This window comes from Sus scrofa, chromosome 9, assembly GCF_054392235.1.
Source record: "Sus scrofa isolate SSC_HxYL_T2T_F1_AM1 chromosome 9, Sscrofa_HxYL_maternal_Yorkshire_Landrace_v2.0, whole genome shotgun sequence".
NCBI lineage: Eukaryota > Metazoa > Chordata > Mammalia > Artiodactyla > Suidae > Sus > Sus scrofa.
Window position 1 is genome coordinate 131,614,974 of NC_139391.1, and position 24,252 is coordinate 131,639,225.

Below are 24,252 nucleotides of genomic sequence, written 5' to 3' on the forward strand. Positions count from 1 at the left end.
TGTAGGCTGGCAGCTACAGCTCCAGTTAGATTCATAGTCTGGGAACTTCCATATGCCACACTTGCAGCCCTAAAAAAAGAAAGAAAGAAAAAGTTGAGATATGAACATCTGAAGATATTAAAGGGCAGAAACAATTAGACAGAAACTTTTCTTTAACCTAGAATTTCCCAACTATGATGAGAGACCACTTTTGTTAGGCAGCATCTATTCATATGCCATGGAACACATTTTGGTTTAAGACTACATAGTAGCTTATGAGATTATTTTGGAACAATAGTTAACTGAGAGATCCAGACTCTTTAGGAACAGGACATTGACTAGACACTTGGAACAAGGAGACGCAGGAGATGATCCTAAAAGGGGAGATGGGAGAATGACAGTGACCTCTGCCATACATGGAAAGAGCAGAGAGATTCACGTGACCTTCAATCTATTTCTAGTTTATTCACATATAAGCCACTGATTTATGCTTACCTCCAAGTCAGTTAACTTACCTGGTATTCAGGTTTTTCCTTTATCAAGTGGGGGGGGGGGTCAAAGCAAGATACTTTGTTGGGTCTCATCTAGATCAGTTATCCTAGTCTTCAATCATTTTGTTTTCAAAAGAATGCATGATATTTTTTGCTTTGGTGTCAATGGTGGTGGTATAAATTTGTTTTTACATTTTTAGAGGTATTTAGTTTTCTTCCAATATCTCCAGACTATCCCAAAGGTCAATACAAATATTTGACATAAGGCATTCTGGTAATTTTTATAGTTTGAAGATTGTTTCTTGTTATAGTTCAAAGTCTCTGCCTAGCTATAGCTTATTAATTCAAAAACTGGATTGATATTAAGTGATTTTGTTAAATAATGGGAGTTATTTGAGATGGACAGATCAACTCATGATTCCATGGCCTCCTCTATTATGTCCACTCAGCTTACTGACAAATTGAATGAATCTCTCAACAATGGAAGAACTAGAAGATGCCTCATGCTCAGTGGCTCACCGGAATTACTCCATAAACCAGCGATTGTTTTTCCCTAATGTGCTCACTGTTGACTCAGGTCATCACTGTCTTAGGGAGGGATTAACGTACTTTCACAAAACTGGGCCTGGATGTCAGGTGGTCCACTTTTGTTATGAGATGAGCTGTAGAGGATTCAGAAGCTTTATGGACTTATGAGCTATAAAGTGAGTTGGCTGCCAAAGGTGGAGAATAAAAAGGGAGCTCTAGAGGGCATTAACTAACCTCTGAATAGTAGGTGTGCATGCCATTGGAATTTTAGAAGTAGCAGGTGATCTTGCGTCACTGTGTTTATACTTGCCCACTTTTCTGTTACATAAGGGAGGTATTTGGGTAAAATACATGGTTATCCTGCAAAATAGCTATTCATCTATTATAGCAATTCCAATGATACCGCTTTGGATAGAAATTATATCAATATTGTTTGTAGCCAAGTTTAATGCTGATACTGCAGCAATTATATTTCCACTCCACAACTTGGGGCTTTTTTTCCCCTCCTTTAAATTCCTGGGAAGAACACCACTTTCAGTAAAATTAAGGTCTTGTGTCTTCTCCAAACAGTCTGATTATATAGAACATGAAGTCTCTTTTCTACCAAGTAAGAAGTGTTTTGAACTTGTTGGATGATGACATGTCAGCCATTATTTTTGATGAACTTCTCAAGAATATTAACTAGATTTGAATTAAAATTCTTTAATAATTTTCATTTAATATTCCTTCCTTGGAACTGCAGTTAGCTGGGAGAAATAAAATCTTCACGCTAATAATCTTTCATCTTTCTAATTTAATTAATATACATTTGCTATCTTCAGATCTCTAAAGGAATGGCCATATATTCTCTTGGTGAAATGATGTTGGGATTAGATACCTTAATGGTAGAGTTTGGAGAAGGTGGTGGTTGTTTTTCGGTGCTAATGGGTGTAGAGTTCACAATCAGAGAATTCATATTCCCTGATTTTCTAAGAAGTACTGCTCAATTTAGCAAAATTGCCACAATGTTCCAATGACAGTTCTTTTCTTGTTAGGTGTGCAATTAATTATATTTAGACATTTTCGGGTAGACAAGGCAAGGATTTTAACTGGCAAAAGGTGGTAAGTGATGAAAGGTAAATGAAAATAAAGGTGCTTAAAAATGGAAAATCTAACTGCCTAAGGCACAACAAGGTTTGAGGAAGTGCTCAGGTCTCCAAAGCAAAGGACAGCTCCATCTTTTAAAAAATTGCAAAAACTTGCTTTAATGTTAAGTTTCCGAGTTAAGAATAAAGACCAACTGCAAAACCAAAAAAAAAGAGAGAGAGAGAGCTTGTTTGGAAATGTTTAAGGAAATATGTGGAAACATATCTTTCAATCTGCATATGGGTTTGGAATTTTAATATGAAGCATGTATTTCTAAATATGCAGTTTGGAAGGGGAGGATGTGCAGTGGACTAGAATTTTCCTGAGCACAACCTTCTACTTTGAGGAATAGAAGGGCTGTATTTTTGTCCTCGTTTTCCACTCATGAATTTTGTCACCTGTACAAATCCTGTTATCTGAGTGGCCTTAGCTTCCTCATATAAAAAGAGACAGGACTGTAATGACTATTTCATTTATCTTTTTTGGGGGGGCAGCTTTTAAGTCTGCACCCACGGCGTATGGAGGTTCCCAGGCTAGGGGTCGAATTGGAGCTGTAGCTGCCAGCCTACACCGCAGCCACAGCAACGCCAGATCTGAGCCGTGTCTACAACCCACACCACAGCTCATGGCAACATCGGATCCCTAATCCACTGAGCAAAGCCAAGGATCGACCCTGCATTCTCATGTTTGCCAGTCAGATTCCGTTCCACTGAGCCATGACAGGAGCTCCTATTTCATTCATCTTTAAGGCCACTTTCATCCTATTATTTAAAAATTCTGTGGAATATTTTGGCTAGTTTTTATCTAGATACTATTTTTTTCTAGATACTCTTTTTTTCTGATCATAGCTTCTTTGAGATATAATAATTTTGCACTTAAAATAACATATGGGCGTTCCCGTTGTGGCTTGGTGGGTTAAGAACCCAACATAGTGTCTGTGAAGGTGCAGGTTCAACCCCTGGCCTCACTCAGTGAGTTAAGGATCCAGTGTTGCTGCAAGCCTCAGCTTAGGTCACAGATGCAGCTTGGATCCCACATTGCTAGGCCTGCAGCTGCAGTTCTGATTTCAACCCCTAGCCCTGGGAATTTCCATATGCCATAGGTGCAGCTGTTAAAAAACAAACAAGCAAGCAGACAAAAACCCCATAAAGTATGCTTTAATTTTCTGAGGAACCAGATAAAGGTTTAAATGCATCTTTAGGAAGGTTTGCTTTGTTTTGCCTTTTTTTTTTTTTTTTTTTGGGGGGGCCATGCCCACAGCATATGGAATTTCCCAGGCCAGGGATCGAACTGTACCACAGCACCTACCCAAGCCACTGCAGTGACAACACCAGATCCCCAACCTGTTATACCAGAAGAGAACTCTAGGAAGCATTGTTTTTAATAACCCTAAAAATTTGAGAAACTGAATATTCCTAGACACAGGGTAGATCCTGACCTAGGGGTTTCTATCATCTTGCTCTTTGAAAAGTTGTATCACTAAAGCATTTGTCTGATGAAGTTTCAGACAACATGGTTAAAATCTTTAGAGAATAACAGAACCGAAAAGGAGTAGAATAACCACATCAGCAGCATCCATCCTGATAAACATCTCCTCCTTTCAGAAGTTCTCACAAACTCGGTCATACAGGCCTCGATCTCATCACCATTCCAGGAAAAAACAAACAAAATGTACGTGAAGTAAGTCTGCGACTGAATCACCACCCCCTGAGAGAGTGCTTGCGTTAGGGAAGCTCAAGTGTGAAAAGACAATGAGGATTTCCTTCTCTTTGGCAGGACAAGTCAGTTTATAGAGTCAATCCATTGACGAGGAAGAGAAAACAAGCCACCTTGACCCTGACTGAACTTCCTCAGGCATCTCCCCACCCCCAGGGCTGAGGAGCATCTAGCTGACAGATTCCCAGCAGCACAGCCAAGGACCAAGGCGGCAGTCCCAGGCACCAATGGAACAGCTCCGGGAAGGACCACGTGCACACACCCACGTTGACAAGGCAGTGAGTGGGAAGATCATACGTGCTACAGAGCATCAAGTGGCCCCGCTGTCCCCCTAGGCTTCTTCCTCTATTACATAACATCCTAACAAAGCTTCCAGCAGAACCAAACTACGTCTATTTAGCTGTGCTCTGTAAAATCACTGGAATGCTTTGTCCACTGGCAAAACGAAATGATGGTTAGTCAATTTTTACGATGCCCCTGGTTCTGATAGAATTATTACACAGCCAAATGAAAATCAAGATTGTTTCTGAATCAAGTCTTTTGCTATGACGTCCCTAAAAGATCCAGCTGGCGTGCTCAGCTTCATTCCCTTTCTCCTCTTTGGTTTATAAGATTCAAAGAGATTTTTATGTTCAGGGAGAATTGGAAACAGGAGAGCAAACAGGGTAACAGAAAGAAGGAAAGGAGCTAGATAATCTGTAAACTGGCAACTAGGACAGAAGTTTTAAGAATTATTGGTTTAAAGAAGTACTATTCATAGGTCAGCCCCATTAAGTCCATGCTAAAAGCAGGACAGTCATTAAGTTACTCAACAAATGTTCATTGATCTCTGTGCGTTTGCTATAACCCGGAGGGGACCTTGTGTTTAAGACACTTTTCCTCCCTTCTCAATAGGTTCAACACCTCACCTGGCCACCACTTGGGCTCAGCCACAGAAGGAATCTTGCCCCCCTACCCCTGCCACACACAAACTCCCCATGTGCTGCTACCTCTGTACATCTTCCCAGGAAGGAGGCTAAACTCCACTGGCTCTTCTTTTCAGTTCAATGACCATGGCTTGAGGTCCCATTCTTGTCTTCCACAATTTCTATAAACTTGATAACTAGAGTAACAACCTTGAAATCATTCTTCTTAACACATTTTTCCTTCTGTAACATTCTCTCACTTGTAAAGGATCTTCTCCACCGTGAATGTCATAGGACTGAATTCTGTTCCCCCAAATTGTGTTGAAGCTCTAACCCCTCAATGGGGTTAGTAACTATCAAATACTATTTGAAGTATTTGACAGTATTCGAAGATGGGGCACTTGGGTGGTAAATATGTTTAGATGAGGTCAGAGGATGAGGCCCTCATTATGGAATTTGTGCCTTTATAGAAAAATACATGAGTGCTTCCTCTCCCCCCCCCCGCCCCCCCCGCACACACTGAGGAAAGGCCAGGTGAGGACAGAGCAAGAAGGTAGATGTCTGCAACTCAAGTAGAGAAAATAAAAATCTCACCAGACACCAATCCTGCTAGAACCTTGATCTTGGACTTCCAGTCTCCAGATCTGTGAGAAATAAATTCTTGTTGTTTGGTCCACCCAGTCTGTGGTATTTTCATGGCAATCCAAGCTGACTAAGGCACTGGCATTATTATGCATTAGGCACTTAATGTTATTTGTCAAGTAAGTTAATGAGTACTTTCACTGGGTCCTGAGTCATAGATTCAGTTACCCTCTCCTCTCCCCCTGCAGCAATCAGCTCACTCTGAGCCTCTTTCTCCACATCCTCCCAGCTCTGGAATTCTAGCTGAACCAAGGCCCTCGTTTCTTCTTACCTGGGAGAGGAGGGCAGACCTCTACCCTTCCAATGGCATGCACAGAACATTCCTGACAGACTGCCCTCACGTGGCTCTGTTAACTGGCTTCATAGTCCCCATGCATCAGAATTCTGTCAGGTAAATGGGGGCCTCTGAGTACCCATGCTTGTGGCCATCATTCTGGACCCTCTTCCTTTTGCTAACCTATACTCATTGCTGTCCTTTCCCCCATGTTTCCCCCCAAGGCTCCATCTTCCAAGCACCGTTTCAGTCTGGTCTCTGCATTCTGTGGTGTGTTCTGATCTCTGATTCCTGATTTATGGCTCCCTCTTGTGGATGTTGGCTTGGCTTTGCCCCCATCGGTTTTCTCTAGTCAAAACTGCCTCTGATCCACCTCATTCCTAAGAGGAGTTAGAATAATGGTAATATTATAGTATATTAATATGACGTACAAGAAATATGACTAATTAGGAAAGCCATCTGTCTGGGAGAGTCAGGTTAGGCTTCACAGAACTGTGACTTGTGAAGGAAGAATAGGAGTTTTCCAAGCAAACAAGAGGAAAAGATGATTATATCAGAGGCACGATACTCTTTGGTAACCAGGCAGACAGAGCTAGGAAAAAGCGAGAGCGCGAGATAAAGTTCAAGCCAGTCTTCTGGCATCAGCCACTGGGTGCCGCCTTCCATGTTGGAGAACACCGAAAGATACCGTCGGGGAGGGGCATTTCTTTTGGTTTAATAAAATATTTCTTTGGAGACAGTGGAAATCAATGCTATAAATGACTATTCATATATTTTAACACATACGTGAATATATAAAAGTAGTATTAATTGGATAATTTTGGCTATCATTATCAGAAGAGGTTCCCTAAAGTCTTTCATCAAGATAGAATTTTTAGATTGATCATGTTCTTAGCATAATAACCATCTGTACGTATGTCCTCCTATAACATAGGCTTTTAATGTTTGACTCTGCTGCAGGAGTCCAAACGGGATGAGATTCATTCACATACTCGGTGAATAAGAGCGTGTTTAGCGTCTCTGAGGTGCACGCCCTGCGTGACCCTATGATAATGGTGATCGCAATACGGTGGCTCTACTTGGTATAAGGGTACTGCAAAATTTGCAGCAGTGATCCGGGCTTCTGTTTTGTTATACCCGGGGGTTCATTAATAGCTCTTACGAAATATATTTTATCTTAGAATTGATGGGATTAAAGGTATGGAGGAATATCTCTGGCTGTCACACTGAGCTCTCACTGAGCAAGATGTCCACAGGTTTCGAAATATTGACACACCTCAAGCACTTAACAAAGTTAAGGTAAAAGAATAAGATGAGTTAGGTATATGTTCTTTGGGGAGTACCCTTTATTTGATATGACTTTTCCTTGGCAGATGATTTAGTTTTACGCAAATCAAGGTTAAGTAATTTCCTGAGAAGATAGGAATATCTTAAAACTGAGTGAACTATCCATCTTGCCATATCATAAAGCTGATTTTATTGTTTGTACTTCATTGGGGATTGGGAGATTAAGTAGAGATTCATATCACCTGCCACTTATCTGAAAACTGTCAGGACTTAGCAAGTTTCATATAGTTAGTAGAAAAAATAACATACATATATATTAGGAAGGAAATAAACCCTGGGGGGTTGTCTTTATCTTCAGCTAACTTAATCTTTATTAAAGACTAGAAACTATTTTAAATAGCAAAGACTCTTGAGGTATCATTTGTCAAAATGTATATAAAATGAGCAAGCAGAAATGCTAGATACCGCTATAGGGATACTAAATATTTTTGTTGCTTCATCTAGACCCTGAAAAGACCAACTATAAGAAAATAACTGTGTGTGTATTGTGTGTGTGTGTGTGTGTGTGTATACACGTGTGCACATGTGCACATAGCCATGGGCACCCCTTTTATCTTTCCCCGGTCTTTCATGGAGACCCCAAAAAAGGACAATAATCAATAATAGGGAGTATATGGTCCCCAGCACCGTGTCTCTCCCACAGTGGGGGACTCAATGAATGTGTATTGAGTGAATGGACTCATATCCACAGGATAATTTTACTTAGGACAGAAGACAGCTACCAAGCTTCTGTTCCCTTGAAACCAATACCACATGCACTGAAATCTGATTTTTATAGAGTTTGGTTTTTCATTTGCAGAGATGATGTCTAGTGTCTAATTTTTCTGCCTGGCTCTATAGTTTACACTGGTAAAAGAATGGTTAGAAAGACGAGTCAATCCTTGCTTTCAGGTAGCTGATTGTTTCATGGGTGTGATTCAGGTAGTCAAAATGCTGTAATGATGAGGTAAGCTAAGGGGCTAAGACAGCAAAAGGGTTCTTGGTTTTCAGGAGTGGAGCTGGGATTCAGACTCCAGGGGGAAGCCTTGTTGGAGGGCAGGAAGTCCAATAAAGCTTTCCTTTTTTTCTTCCTTTTAAAAAACCTGTTTTATGGAAATTTTCAAACATATGCAAATGTAGGGAGATAATTCAACAGTTATCTACAGATGGCCACTTTTGTTTCAGCCCTACTCTCTTCACTCCCTCCAGTCCCTTGCTGGATTATTTTTAATCCAATATCAGAACTCATTATTTTATTTGTCAGTATTTTAGCGTATATCTTTTATTTATTTATTTATTTATTTTTACATTTCAGTGAAAACTTTTTATTAGCCTTTTGGATAAAAACAGGAATTTATTTGCCAGGAAGGATGATCTCATCATACTTCTGCTGGAACCAGCTCATGGCATCCTCTTTGCTGATTCCGTGTTTGGCCCCAATGCAGCCTGTCCTGTGCTTCTTGTCTGCGAAGCTGAAACCGGGCCTACCCAGCACCACGTAGAAGTCCAGGCTGTAGATACCAATGCTTGGATCATATTTGGTCCCCAGACTGATATGTTCTTGGACCCTCAAACCAAAGTTTCCAAAGTTAAGAAGTTATTTTTTCTTAACTTGTACTCTCGCACCCTCAGATGTCTCTCAAATATTTCTTCTGCCTTGGCCCCACGGACTGTGCAGTGGACGGCAATCTTTTCATTTCTCCTGATGCCAAAGGATCTGACAGTGTATCTAGCTTTGGAGAACACAGGGCTCTGGCCTGTGAGCTGCTTCAGCACCTCGGCTGCCCAGGTCAGTCTGTTTCCACTCTCCCCCTCGCAGATGTTGAGGCAGAGCTTGTGGATGCCAAGTTCCCACATGGGGTTCTTCTTTTCATCTTGATCCTGCACCATGATGGGAAACAGGAAGAGCAGCATGTATCTTTAAAAGATAAGAATCTCTTTTTATTTTGAAAACAAAACCCATAATATTATTATCTTATCTAAAAATTAATAATTATATTCCAAACATGCAGTTTCAAATTTTCTCTATTGTCTCATGATTTTTTAAGATGGCATGCTTGATGAAACCAAGAGCTGATTCTTTGAAAAGATAAACAAAATTGATAAACCATTAGCTAAGGTCACCAAGACAAAGAGAAAGGACTTAAATAACATCAGAAATGGAAGAGATGTTACAACAATAGCATAAAAAAACAAAAGACCCTAAGAGACTACTATGAATAATTATATGCCAACAAATTGGACAGCCTATAAGAAATAGATAAAATCCTAGAAGCATAAAACCTATCAAGACTGAATCATAATGAAACTGAAAATCTTAACAAACTGATTACTAGCAAGGAAATTGAATCAGTAATCAAAAAACTTCCAGCAGATAAAGGTTCAGGACCAGGTGGTCTCAATGGTGAATTAGACCAAACAATCAAATAAGAATTAATACTAATCCGGATTTCCTGTTGTGGCCTACCAGAAATGAATCTGACTGGCATACATGAGGACGCAGGTTCAATCCCTGGCCTTGCTCAGTGGGTTGAGGATCTGGAGTTGCCGTGAGATGTGGTATAGGTTGCAGATGTGGCTCAGATCCCACATGGCTGTGGCTGTAGCATAGGCTGGTGGCTACAGCTCCAATTCAACCCCTAGATTGGGAACCTCCATATGCCACGGGTGCAGCCCTGAAATAAGAGACAAAAAAAACATTTTTTTAAAGAATTAATACAAATCCTTTTCAAACTCCTTCAAGAAATAGAAGATGGGGGGAACTCTTCCAAATAAATTTTAGGAAGCCAGCCTTACCCTGACACAAAACCAAAAAATGACATGACAAGAAAACAAAATTATAGGTCAATATTCCTGGTGAACATAGATCCAAAAATCCTCAAGAAAATATTAACAGATTGAATCCAACAGTACAGTAAAAGGATCATACATTGTGATCAAATGGGATTTATTCCAGTGACACGAGGGGTGATTCAGTATCTACAAATCAGTCTATGTGATATACCACAATAACAAAATGAAGAATAAAAAGCATATAACCATTTCCATCGATGCAGAAAAAACATTTCTATGTAATTCAGCATCTACGTATGATAAAAATTCTCAACAAAGCATGTATAAGGGGATGTACCACAACATAATAAAGACCATATGTAACAAACCCACAGCTAACATCATGCTCAGTGATGAATCTGACATCAAAAACTTAGGCAGCAAAAGCAAAATTAAACAAATGGAACTACAACAGACTAAAAAGCTTCTGCACAGCGAAGGAAGTCATTAACAAAATAAAAAGGAAACCTACTGAATGGGAAAAAGTATTTATAAAGCATATATCTGACAAGGGACTAATAATCCAAAATACAGAACTCATTCAACTCAATGGCTAAAAAACAAACAGTCTGCTTAAAAATAATCTGAACAGACATTTTTGCAAAGAAGATACAGAGATGGCCATAGGTTCAGAGAAACATATTCAACTTCCTTAACCAGGGAAATGCAAATCAAAACCACAGTGAGATATCACCTCACACAAGTTAGAAGGGCTGTTGTCAAAAAGAGAAGAAATAACAAGTGCTGGTGAGTATGTGGCAAAAAAGGAACACTCGTGTACTCTTGGGGGGAATGTAAATTGGTGCAGCTACTATGGAAAACAGCATAGAAGTTCCTCAAAAAATTAAAAATAGAATTACCATATGATCCAGGAATTCCACTGCTGTATATTTATCTGTAGAAAACAAAAACACTAACTTGAAAAGATATATGCACCTGCATGTTCACTGTATCGCTGTTTCCCATAGTCAAAATATGGAATCTACCTACGTATCTGTCAATGAATGAAGGAAAAAAATATGGCATATATATATCATGTATATCTATACATGGTACATACACATGTCTATATAGACACACATGCATATATGTATATTCATATGCATATGTGTGTACATATATACACATATATAATGGAGTATTATTCAGCCTTAAAAATAAGTAAATCTCGCCATTTCCAACAACATAGATGGATCTTGAGAATGTTATGCTAAGCGAAACAAGTGAGAGAAAGACAAATATCATAGGATCCCTTTCTTCCATGGGGAATATAAAAACAACAAAAACAGAAGAACAAACAAAACCAAGCTCATAGATAAAGACAACAGATTGGTGGTTGCCAGAGGCGAGAAGTGGGGAGTAGGAGAAATGGATGGACTGTCTTTTTAGTATAAATACATGATATAAAATAAAAGACAAAGATGGCAAGCTTGAAATGATTCAAGTGAGAACCATACACTGCATTGTGTTGAGTTTGGCGTGTGTTTGAATGGCATAAAGAATTAGCCAAGATAACAAGTGACTTCGTTGAGCTCTTTTGTGTGTTTTGTTCACTGTTTTGTACACATTCTTGTAGTTGCTGTTCATGGTTTTGGTCACTCCATACCTAGAACAGGGCTTACACACATTAGATGTTCAGCAAATATTTACCTTACAGGCAGATGAACGAGAGAATGGGTAGGAGAGGCATTTCAAGCTGAGGGAGCAATGGCGAATGTGAAGGTCTGAAGCTCAGAATGATCACAGTCCATTTGGGAACCATCCATTTTACATAAACTTGGAGCATAGAATTGGGGTAAGCCTAAGAAATACAACTGGGGGGTTCACGTCGTGGCTCAGCGGTTAACGAATCTGACTAGGAACCATGAGGTTGTGGGTTCGATCCCTGGCCTTGCTCAGTGGGTTAAGGATCCGGTGTTGCCGTGAGCTGTGCTGTGGGTCACAGACACAGCTTGGATCCCGCGTTGCTGTGGCTCTGGTGTAGGCTGGAGGCTACAGCTCCGATTAGACCCCTAGCCCGGGAACCTCCATATGTCGCGGGTGCCCTAGAAAAGGCAAAAAGACAAAAAGAAAAAGAAAAAAGAATACAACTGAACCAAAGAAGAGGCCAGATCATGAAGTACTAAGCAGTGTGGTTAGAAACTTTTGGAGGACTTTCAGGAGGGGAGGGGCCTGATCAGATTTGCGTTTTGGAAAGACGTGACTTCCAGTTATGCTTGAGGGACCAGTACATCCCTTGCAGGTGGTATCACATTCAAGACCATGCCAATTAAGCAATGCAAATTCATTAAGAGGAAACCAAATGTTTATTGCAACGTCCCAAGCAGATTTATCACAGTGAATGAAACTCTTCAACTTTGCTCTTCCCACTCTCTCTCCTACAATCTCTCTCATGGACTCCGTTCACACAGGCTGTCTTGGATCTTGCATCTCTTATTGTTTCCTCGTCTATTTCGCTTTCCTGTCCTCAAATACAAATACAGATGGATTTCAGGCCTCTCCTGTTTTCCCCTGAGCCTGGCAGGCCAGATGGACATATTCTCAGCTGGATGGGAGCAGAGAGGCAGTTAGACAGTAAGGTCTTTCCTCTGTCACTGTTGCATGACACAAACTTCTCTGGGTTCCACAGCACCTATCTAGGTGATGATTAGACTCTGACTAGGGCTGTATCCTCCCAAAGACTGCAAATGCAAATGGTTTCTCTTGAAATTGCTCTCTCCTTTTTCACCAGAACGCAGCTCTGCCACCTAATAGAAAATTCTATCATCAGTGCCTTGATGGTGTATATGTTTCACTGGAATGTCACTGTTCAAGCCTCAGAATTTTGTCTGTGTGCCCTACATGTGGTGAGCAGCTCCCTCAGGCTCTTTTGTGAACAGCAGCGAAGGAAGCTGCTAGGCTGGAAGGGCGGCAGCAGGAAGCCATGAGAGGACTCCCAAGAAGCTGTTTGCTGGCAGGATTCAGATTTTGGAAATGCATAAAAGTGCATCCTCTTAGGTTTACACTTGTTTCTGGGGACTGGATTGCTTGGATAAAATTTAGAGTAGTTAGTGGCAAATCATGATGACATATTCTGGGCCAGTCACTTTGTATTTGTGTAAGTATTTTATAGTCTAATTGTATAGCAGGAATGAAAGCTTGATGTTTATTTTAGAAATTTAGAAATTTATTTAAGCAGCATAGGCTTCCTAAAAGAAATCCTTATAGATCAATTATAAAGGTTTTTTTTCTTTTTCTTTCTTTTTTTTTTTTTTCCTTTTTTAGGCTGTTGCTGCCATCTTTGCCTTTATTGGCTTTCCTTTAAAACCTATTTTGACTTATGGTTGCCAAGGGGAAGGGTAGGGACTGGGAGGGACTGGGAGCTTGGGATAAATTAATGCAGAATGTTGCCTTCAGGATGGATTAGCAATGGGATCCTGCTGTGTAGCACTGGAAACTCTGTCTAGTCACTTATGATGGAACATGTAATGTGAGAAAAAAGAATGTATACATGTAAGTGTAACTGGGTCACCATGCTATATATACAGTAGAAAAATATATATATAAATAAATGATAAAAAATTTTTTAAAAAGCCTATTTTGAAACATGCTTATTTTGAAAAAGCCTTTGGGAGAACTCATGTATTAAAAAATTCTCAATATCGCTGTGAAAGACCCAAAAATATCCTCTGATGAACTGCTACAGGAAGGATTCCTTACATTTTGAATCAGTACAAACTTGAATTACTTCAACCTATTTGCTATCCAGTTGAAATTTAAAGGATTTTTCTCAAAGGCTCCAAGAAACACATGGGTAAAGCACCAAACTTAGAGTTTTAAAAACGTTTACATTCCAACAAAATAAAAGGGATCATGAATTTTACTGCTTACTTTCCATTACCAAAATTCCTCTTTCCACTTTAAAAAGATATCAGTCTGCAGACATCATTTGTGATTGCTTCTTAAATTTATATTAATCCATGACACAATTCATAAGGAAAGAATAAGAGGTTGACATAAGCCTTGTTGACATGCTTAGCAATTCTGACAATGAAGTAGAAATTCAGGTGCATGAATAGTTATTCTCACTATTGATTTCAGCTATCGTGTAGTTTCACAATTTAACAGATGACAAAAACTACCTGTGGAAGATTAGTGGCAGAATGGATACCAGAGCATCACCCCACCCTTCCGTCTCTCAGAGCAGTGCTCTCTCTTTGTTGTTTATGTTGTGTTTCCACATGTTCTTCTTTGCCTTTGAAATGAGTACTTAACATGTATTTTGATTTGTTAGTTTTCAAATGGTCAGATCATGAAATTACAGGACATGTTAAAGGAACTTGGACTTTATCTTAAAAGTGATGGGGAGTTACTGACCCATTTGAATTTTCAAAAGTTTTATTTTCTGAATCTCACTATTCTTGGCTTGTATAATTTATTCCATCTCAGTCTCTGTATCTCATTTTTAATATAATAATATATCTCATATTAGCTAGTAATATAAATGATAAGCTTGCTAATTATATCATGGGGATGTTGGTTCAGAGGTCCTTACACTTAAATTTCAGACATACTTGTAGCATATGTGTATACTTACGGCTTTGAAGTCCTTTCTTCCACCAAAAAGGAAATAAATTGCAGAATGGTATATAGCTTCTGGCAAGAATACCATTTCAACCGCATTCCTTTTTCTTTTTTTTTTTTTTTTTTTTGAGCAAGAATCTTTTTTCTTGAATCTGGTACAAATTATGATTCCTAACACAGGGATTTGTTTTTATAGAAAGCTCAACTTATCTTGGAAACTACCGTTAACAGCAATAAAAGCGAAGGCCAAATCTTGATGTAGAGTGTTTCAATGGCAAGCACTCTATCTTCCAACTTTTGGTAAAATTCTCCATAGTCCATTGAAACTTTCATGTTGTTACTAAAGGATGATGGGAAGATGTTTGGAGAATCACGGCCTGATACTGGACTTTCCTGAGTCATTATGAAATTTCACATGGACCTTATAAGTTAACAGTAGGTTATCTCAACCTTCTTCCATTTTTTTTTTTTTTCACTCTGGATTGGGTTCAAATTGGCAAGCCCTAGGGAAAGATAATCTTAGTAATTAATCTTTAATCACACATTTGTATTGATCATCAACTTATATCTGGAACTCCTAGAGCTTGGAATAAAACAAGCACTGTGCTGAGGATTTTATGCACACTCCCTTCAATGACATAGAATCTCATATATTGTATTCAATGTACAGGACAAAGAGGATTCTACAGTAAATGCTAAACAACATCACCCATGTTCATTACAGGGGTATCAAAGCCGAAGGATTCTCCACCTGGAATATTATTGGCATTTGGGGGGCACAATCATTTGCCATGTGGGAGGCCCCCCAAAAGCAAAGGTTTAGCATCTCCGGTCCCTGACCACAAAGTGTCCATAGCTCCCACGGGTCCACAGGGTGACTCTTCTCACCTACATTTCCAAATGCCCAGTAGAGGGTGGTTCCATCCCACATGGAGATGGGATGATAAGCATCCTCCCTGTACTCAAACCTCCAAAAGAATTTCAGAGGAAAGAGGTCAATCTTGTTGTCAGAGGCAAAATTCCTGACCGACCCACTTGACTGGCCTCATGACTGCATCCCTTCCGGCTGCTGTCTGAGGGAGGAAGGCTGAGGTTATGTGCAGCCTCCGTCTTTCCTCCCATTAGCTGGAGACTCAGCAGTGTATCCATACAGGGCGGAAACATGGCCGCCATAGAGCAGTGGCTCCTAAACTTGAGGGCCCTAGGAATCACTTAGAGTATTTTATTCTTACATTTGAGCCAAGGCTCAGGACCTGCACTTTACAGAATCACTCCAGATCAATGTGATTCAAGTTGCCACCTGTCCACCTTTTGTGTATACACCTCCTTAGAAGATTTCAACTCCAGGAAGACGTTTATGGATCGACTGGCAATGAAAATCCCTATAACAACAATATGCAGGAGATGGAATTGGTTCTTAGTATAGGTTGAGGGCTGTAGTAGAGGAAGAGATGGCAGTGGTCTTGACTTAGGTACAAGTCAAGAGGCTCAGGGCTCAGACTTACCTGAAGGGAGAAGACATAGACAGCCTGATCCCATGGGAGTGGCCAGTTTATGAGCCCTCTTTATCATCCTCACTAGGAACCATGTAGAAATATACGGGAATGCCTTCAGCTCACAAATGGATGGAAATGGAGAAGTAGGGGCTTCCTGAGCTGTGGTGGACAGCAAGGCTATGTTCTCACACATATCCCTCTGCCTTTACAGGAGTCATTTCCAACAGTAAAGGGTCTGATTAGAGAATGTGTTCCTGGGATTCATCCTCACTCTTGGCTGATACTCTAGAGAGGGAGAATAATGTGTAAAACCATTTTAAAATAGCAGCCCAATCTATCCGGACAAAACTCTACTTAAAAGAGACACGTGCACCTGCATGTTCATTGCAGCACTATTCACAATAGCCAGGACATGGAAACAACCCAAATGTCCATCGACAGATGATTGTATTCGGAAGATGTGGTGTATATATATACACAATGGAATACTACTCAGCCATAAAAAAGAATGACATAATGCCATTTGCAGCAACATGGATGGAACTAGAGAATCTCATACTGAGTGAAATGAGCCAAAAAGACAAAGACAAATACCATATGATATCACTTATAACTGGAATCTAATATCCAGCACAAATGAACGTCTCCTCAGAAAAGAAAATCATGGACTTGGAGAAGAGACTTGTGGCTGCCTGATGGGAGGGGGAGGGAATGGGAGAGATCGGGAGCTTGGGCTTATCAGACACAACTTAGAATAGATTTACAAGGAGATCCTGCTGAATAGCATTGAGAACTTTGTCTAGATACTCATGTTGCAACAGAAGAAAGGGTGGGGGGAATGTAATTGTAATGTATACATGTAAGGATAACCTGACCCCCTTGCTGTACAGTGGGAAAATAAAAAATAATAATAATAAATAAAATAAAATAAAATAGCAGCCCACTCCTTGCAGCTCCCCTAGGGGGAGGTAAATTTCATCCTTAGTGTCCCAGCCCCTCTTCCCCTGGCTACTTGAGCCCCTGTTCCCCTTCTCCACCTCGGGTCTACCAAAGTGGAGAAGAGCCTTAGTCCTCTTCTTCCAGAGGCTCATTCTCAGCTTATCTAATCCCCATTGGTGGTTTAACCAGAAAACAAATTAAGATGCTCCTCTGGGAGGCAGGTATCAGGTCCTTTCTGAAAAACGGTAAGTCTGTACCTCAAAAAAGATGACATGCAGATGGTGAATTCAGGCACCAAGATGATGGGCCTTTGGGGCAATCCATTCAATAGTCCTGAAATAAAATGAAATACCGCTCATACGGCTGGCTATGTGGCAGGGTGAATTAGCACTTCATCTAAATCACGGAAGGTTTAGAGGGGACTTTTGAACAATCCTGTGGTCCACCTCTAGGGTTTTAGGCACATCTGTACTTTGACTTCCTGGAGAAATGACTTTTTTTTCTCTTTGCATAGATTTCCACTAAAGGTTATCCTGAAAACCTTATCACCGTACAGTCCAATCCACCATCATTTCTTCTCCCCCTGGACTGTAACAGTAGCGCCCTAAACTGACTCTTGCTGCAACTGTCCTTTTGCCATCTGTCCCCATTCCTCATCCCCACCCCACCCCCACCACCTGGTAACCTGTTTGGCGCACAGAAGCCCAAGTGGTCTTTTAAAAATGCTAATTAGATCATGCCAACTCCCTGCTTAAAACCATTTTGTGGCTTCCCACTGTTCCTGGGATGAACTGTGTGTGTCCTACAAGGTTCTTCATGGCCTGTCCCTGGTCATCACTCTCGCCTCCAGCCTCTCTCAGAGGTGCCCTCGCTTCCTGTCACTCCACAACCTTGCACAGGTTGTAATAGCTCCTGCGGGTTTTCATTTGTGCTGCCCCAACCCCGCTGTTACTCTGTTGTTTTAACCCATTTTTGGTCCACCTTTCACTCTTCATTAATGTATTATGTGCTTATTAGGCTAATGTTTGTTTTCCCAACTGGACGATAAGCTGCATGAGATCAGGATTTGGGTCTCTTTTACTCATAAGTTTTTTCCCAGTGTCACAGAGAGGGACCGTAGTAAGTTCACATATGCCTAATAAGTGAATGGACACTTTGTTTCTTTTAGCTAACAGCCTTCTCTCATACCGTGGACTGGACCCATCTTGAGTCCTTGGAAGAGATAGCGAACTGATGGTCATTTTCTTCTCGTTCTCCTTTTGTTTGGGGATGTAATATACTATTACTTTGGTGAAAATATACAGATATCCCATTAACATGGAAACTAGGCAGTATAAATTAATGTTAATGCCACTAGAGTAGATTATTAACATATGCTGTTAATTTCCTTCAATTTGTTAATTATCCCCTTGTGTTCAAACTCTGATTCAGTAACTGGAGCGGGTTAACTCCACTACATAGGCATTTAGGGCTCTGAGATGTCTCCCATGTAAGAAAAAAAATCTTTTAGAGGGGGGAGTATAAACATCAGGGTAGAGAAATACATCACCAAGAGACAGAATAAAAAAAGTAAATTTTAGAGGAAGCTTTAAGATGGCAGTAAAGACATGGGAGTTAAGGATAGGTTTCAAGAAAGAACCAGAGATCTTAAGAGAGAGTTTTATTTTAAAGAAGAAATATTGTTCTTTTAATTCCATCCAATCTCTTTTTTATTTCATCTGAATCCAAAACAAACACATACTGTATCCTGAGCAAAGTTTCTCCCGTGCTTAGATCTCAGAGATTGTTGCCTACACATGAACTGGGTCTTTTTTTATTTATTTATTTTTTTTGCCTGTTTTTTACTAATAATGGCTGTAATTTTTATTTTATTTTATTTTATTTTCCCACTGTACAGCAAGGGGGTCAGGTTATCCTTAGATGTATACATTGCAATTACAGTTTTTTCCCCCACCCTTTCTTCTGTTGCAACATGAGTATCTAGACGTAGTTCTCAATGCTATTCAGCAGGATCTCCTTATAACCATGTATAGAGTCCTATGTGCCAGATACTTTACATACAGTGTCTCATTTGGGCCTCAGAAACAGAGATGATTATTAACCCTCATTTTACCGAGAAGGAAAGTATGGATCAAGGAGGTTCAGCAATTTTCTGGGACTCACAGTTTCAGACAGATTCCAGATTCACATCCCGAGCGTGACTGCTTCTACACCCTCTGCTCCTGTCTCACTTCCTCTTTGCAAAGAGATCTCAACATATGCTAAGGTTTAAGCTTTCCCCATTTCCACGAGTAAAATTCAGAGCAGTGGTTCTCCATATGACATCTCAGACTAGAAGAATCCGCATCACCTGGTGACTTGTTAGACCTGCAACGTCCCTGAATTCATCCCAGATCCACTGAATCAGAAACTGGGGGGGGGGGGGGAATGAGCCCAGCAAGTTTTTTTTAAATTTTTTTATTACTCAATGAATTTATTACATTTATAGTTATACAGTGATCATTACAATCCAATTTTAAAGGATTTCCATCCCACAACCCAGCGTATCCCCCCACCCCGCCAAACTTTCTTCTTTGGAAACCAAAACTTTTCCAAAGTCTGTGAGTCAGTATCTGTTGTGCAAAGAAGTTCAGTCTGTCCTTTTTTCAGTTTCCACATGTTGGTGAAAGCATTTGATGGTATCTCATTGTATGGCTGACTTCACATAGCATAATAATTTCTAGGTCCATCCATGTTGCTGCAAATGCTGGTATTTCATTCTTTTAATGGCTGAGTAATATTCCATTGTGTATATGTGCCACATCTTCTGGATCCATTCCTCTGTTGATGGACATTTAGGTTGTTTCCATGTCTTGGCTATTGTAAACAGTGCTGCAATGAACATTGGAGTACATGTGTATTTGCAAGTCATGGTGTTCTCTGGATAGATGCCCAGGAGTGGGATTGCTGGATCAAATGGTAGTTCTATGTTTAGTTTTTGAGGAATCTCCATACTGTTTTCCACAGTGGTTGCACCAATTTACAATCCCACCAACAATATACTGCAGTTCCTTTTTCTCCACATCCTCTCCAGCACTTATTGTTTGTAGACTTTTTGATGATGGCCATTCTGGCTGGTGTAAGGTGGTACCTCATAGTGGTTTTGATTTGCATTTCTCTAATAATGAGTGATGTTGAACATGCTTTCATTTGTTTTTTGGCCATCTGTATGTCTTCTTTGGAGAATTGTCTGTTTAGATCTTCTGCCCATTTTTTGATGGGGATGTTTGTTTTTTTGGTATGGAACTGTAGAAGGTGTTTATAAATTTTGGAGATTAATCCCTTTTGAGTTGATTTAGTTACAAAGATTTTCTCCCATTCTGCAGGTTGTCTTTTCGTTTTGTTTAGGGTTTCCTTTGCTGTGCAGAAACTTTTAAATTTAATTAGGTCCCATTTGTTTATTTTTGTTTTTATTTTCAATACTCTAAGAAGTGGATCTGAGAAGATGTTGCTGTCATTTATGTCGGAGAGTGTTTGGCCTATGTTTTCCTCTAAGAGTTTGATAGTGTCTGGTCTTATATCTAGGTCTTTAATCCATTTTGAGTTTATTTTTGTGTATGGTGTTAAGGAGTGTTCTAATTTCATTCTTTTACATGTGGCTATCCAATTTTCGAAGCACTACTTATTGAACAGGCTGTCCTTTCTTCATTGTGTATTCTTGGCTCCTTTGTCATAGATGAGTTGGCTGTAGGTGCATGGGTTTAATTCTGGGCTTTCTATCCTGTTCCACTGATCTATATTTCGTTCTTTGTGCAGGCACCATACAGTTTTGATGATTGCTGCTTTGTAGTATAATCTGAAGTCTGGGAGCTTGATTCCTCCAGCTCCATTTTTCTTTTTAAGGATATCTTTGGCTTTTCTGGGTCTTTTGGCTTCCAAACAAACTTTAAAATATTTTGTTCAAGTTCTGTGAAAAATGTCCTTGGTAATTTGATAGAGATTGCATTGAATCTGGAGATTGCCTTGGGTAGTATAGTCATTTTGATAATATTGACTCTTCCAATCCAAGAGTATGTCTTTCCATCTATTTGTGTCACCTCTGATTTCTTTCATCAGTGTCGTATAGTTTTCAGAGTACAGCTCTTTTGTCTCTTTAGGTAGGTTTACTCCTAGGTATTTCATTCTTTTTGGATGCGATGGTAAACGGGATTGCTTCCCTAATTTCTCTTTCTGATCTTTCATTGTTAGTGTATAGAAATTCCATCGATTTCTGTGTATTAATTTTGTATCCTGTGACTTTGCCAAATTCATTGATGAGCTCTAACAGTTTTCTGGTAGAGTCTTTAGGATTGTCTAGGTATAGTATCATGTCATCTGCAAATAGTGATAGTTTTACTTCTTCCTTTCCAATTGAGCCCAGCAATTTGCATTTCAACCTGCCCTTCCTGTGATTCTGATCCACTGTGAAGAACCACCTGGAGGAATAAAAGTGGAGCAGCCCCTTTTAGCTTTCTAAGCTTGTAACTGATCTTATGTATCATAGCCCACACATCACACTTGTTTTCCAGATGCCACTCAGTAGAGAATGTTTCTCACTCTTTCAGGTTCCCCAGCGGAGCAGCCAAAGGTGAATACCTTCAACAGATTTTCTTTGGGTTGGAAATCGTGTCCTATAAGCCAATACTGGTTAAGTAAACAGGCAATGCTTGGAACAAAATTGTACTTAGATGTTGTGGTGGATTGCTAAAGGTCATTGTGCTTTTCGGTTAGCATGTTCATGTTTCTCCACTCCTGCTTTCATCCAGAACAAGAAGCGGAAGTTCTAAACTACCAGGAAATCTGCTCTTAGTATTTCCGGACTCACTGCAACCGGAAAGTAACAGAAGAGACAAGTCTTTCTTGTTAGAGTTCCAATTTGATTTCAACTCAAGGTGCACAGGATCAAAGGCGTTTTAAGTACAGATCAGCATCCCAAACTTTGAAGCTTATCTAAATAAACAGCTTGGGACTCTGCTCTAGGACTTGTAAGACGGGCAGGTGACTGAGATAAAGAGATAAATCAGTCCTAAGGCGGGAGAGGGAAATTCCCACTGGATAGCTGAAAACAACAATCCCTGAGCTTGTGGTTGCCTTCCTTATTAATTTTCTAAATATAGGTGATCAAAACCTGTAATAAATTGAAGAGAAAAAGTCTTAGAACTTGAGTAAATTAGGAGGAAAAATAATTTCCACAAACACATTCTTTCATTATGATAAAAAATTTTAGAAGAGCTCTCGGGAGTTACCCTGCCAAAAATTTTAGCTACTGTTGAGATGAGTTAATTAAATTTACTTCTGTTATATAATCTCTAAAATAAGCTTAAGGCATATGGAAGCAGAAGAAACAGGAAAAAAGAACATATCATGTTTTCTGTTTATTATTTAGCTTAGATTTTCGCTTTCAGTTTTTTTGCTTTGTTTTTTATAGTGAAGAATAATTGTTCACACTACAAGACTCCAAAGGAAATTTAGACTATTTTTAAAATAATGCAACTTCTATATGAGCAAATTTAGAAGATAATTTGTGACTCAAACAAGTGCATTTGGTGTATAATTTTGGAAATTGATAAAACCCACTCATCTGGTGGTTCCCATCGTGGTTCAGCAGTTAATGAATCCAGCTAATATCCGTGAGAATGTGTGTTCGATCCCTGGACTTCCTCAGTGGGTTAAGGATTGAGCTCATTAACCATGAGCTGTGGTTTAGGTCACAGACACAGCTCAGATCTCAAGTTGCTCCAATTCAACCCCTAGCCCGGGAATGTCCATGTGCCGCAGGTGTGGCCCTAAAAAAGGACAAAAACAACCAAAAAACCAACACTGATCTAAGGAGGTGAAGTTTTCTGCTGTCATTAGGGCTTCACTTGCTAAGTCTGTCCCACTGCCATATGCAGATGAAATAAAACTAGAGGGGTATTTTAGTCCTACTTTTGGTTAAGCAGAATCGTTAGTCTGGCACTGTATCTATTAAGGTAAAAGGAATTATTCATTGCCAGCCATTGAATAGTCCAAATATCTAACTAATATAATCACATTATCCCCTTTTTAAATGTGCTGTTGATCAAATGATGTGATAATGGTATTGTCCTGAAGACCTAAACTTGAAATTTCTAAATAATGTCTCCATCTTGCCACTTGACATTGTGCTGCTTAGAGCTTCCTGAAATATTTGCATGCCATGTGTATTTCCAATCTATATAAAAGAACACTGATGCATAAGCACTGTGTTCTCTTCTATCTTAAAATAATAAGTCAATTTCTGGCAGACTCTGAGAACACACGCAGCTTAATCTTAGATGAGAAATTCTGGGTTCTAAACGGAGCCCTGCTGTGAAAACTAATCTTTGCTTTAGATCTCCACCTTGTGGCTAGATGTTTAAAATGTAAATCCCTTTGGATTTTATGATCCTGCTTTATAGATTCTTTTAAAAAGGAAGTCAGGATGGTTGATGTCTGAAAATAACTTAGATGAGGCAACATTATCTGAAAATACTGAGGCTTATGATTGTGCATTTAGAAATTTATATACAGATTTAGCTTATTCCAGGATGAATTTTTTCTTTGAAGTACAATTTATCACTTTTTGTCCAACTACCTTGAGAAATTAATTTGAGGTTTCTTAAGTATTGAAAAGATAGTCAGAGATTTCTTGTTGAGTTAGAGCTGATATACGAGGAACCAGTAAGAGGAACCACATTAGTGCTGCCTTACTTTGCCTTCGGTAAACTCCTGAAGTGGATTTCAAGGGGTTTAGGGCTTACGACCTCAGAACACTGAGTATACATGTGCAAAACCCTCTAACGTGTGGTTTAACTTGATCCAAGAAAGCAGACAGGTGATGACCAGGAATTCTGTGATTTCATCTTCTAGGTTTCCTGGTCACAATACAGAAAAGCTCTATGGCATTCAATGGGTGGACAACACTGCCCGGTGCAGCTTATAGACCAGGTAGTTCCAGCAAGAAGTCCTGCTAAGGGTGCGCCCGATGTGCTGGGGTCAAGGTCAAGATTAGAGCTCTGTGGATTTACGTGAGATTTGATTTAGAAAATGTGGTTAACAAAATACAGTATTTTGTTATACTTACTTGTTTACATATTACCCTTAACCCCGCCTTTTTTTTCTCACAATCCAACAGCAAAAGATGACTCTTCCTTATAGTCATACCAAAAATCTGACAACCTTTCATCACTTCCATTGTTCATTTCTACTAGGCATCCTTTTAGTTAAAAAACATCTTGGCCAATTTCCTATTACTCTTGTCAAATTTTTTGTTTTGTTTTGTTTTGTCCTTTTTGTCTTTTGTCTTTTCAGGGCCGCACCCCCGGCATATGGAAGTTCCCAGGCTAGGGATTGAATTAGAGCTACCGCTGCTGGCCTACGCCATAGCCACAGCAACATGGGATCCGAGCCGTGTCTGA

The 24,252-nt window shown here is 39.7% G+C and overlaps 1 long non-coding RNA gene and 1 pseudogene across 1 annotated transcript in view; one reads left to right on the forward strand and one right to left on the reverse strand.

Annotated features, from left to right (window-relative positions):
* LOC106505035 (uncharacterized) overlaps positions 1–7,344 on the forward strand; it is a 165,651-nt gene extending 158,307 nt beyond the window's left edge. Inside the window, exon 4 of the long non-coding RNA XR_014816513.1 lies at positions 3,900–7,344. This is a non-coding gene — a long non-coding RNA (uncharacterized LOC106505035). The remainder of the gene's footprint in view (positions 1–3,899) is intronic.
* Positions 7,345–8,317: 973 nt separating this feature from the next.
* On the reverse strand, positions 8,318–8,895 carry LOC100627489 (large ribosomal subunit protein uL5 pseudogene; annotated as a pseudogene).
* Between the last annotated feature and the right edge of the window lie 15,357 nt (positions 8,896–24,252).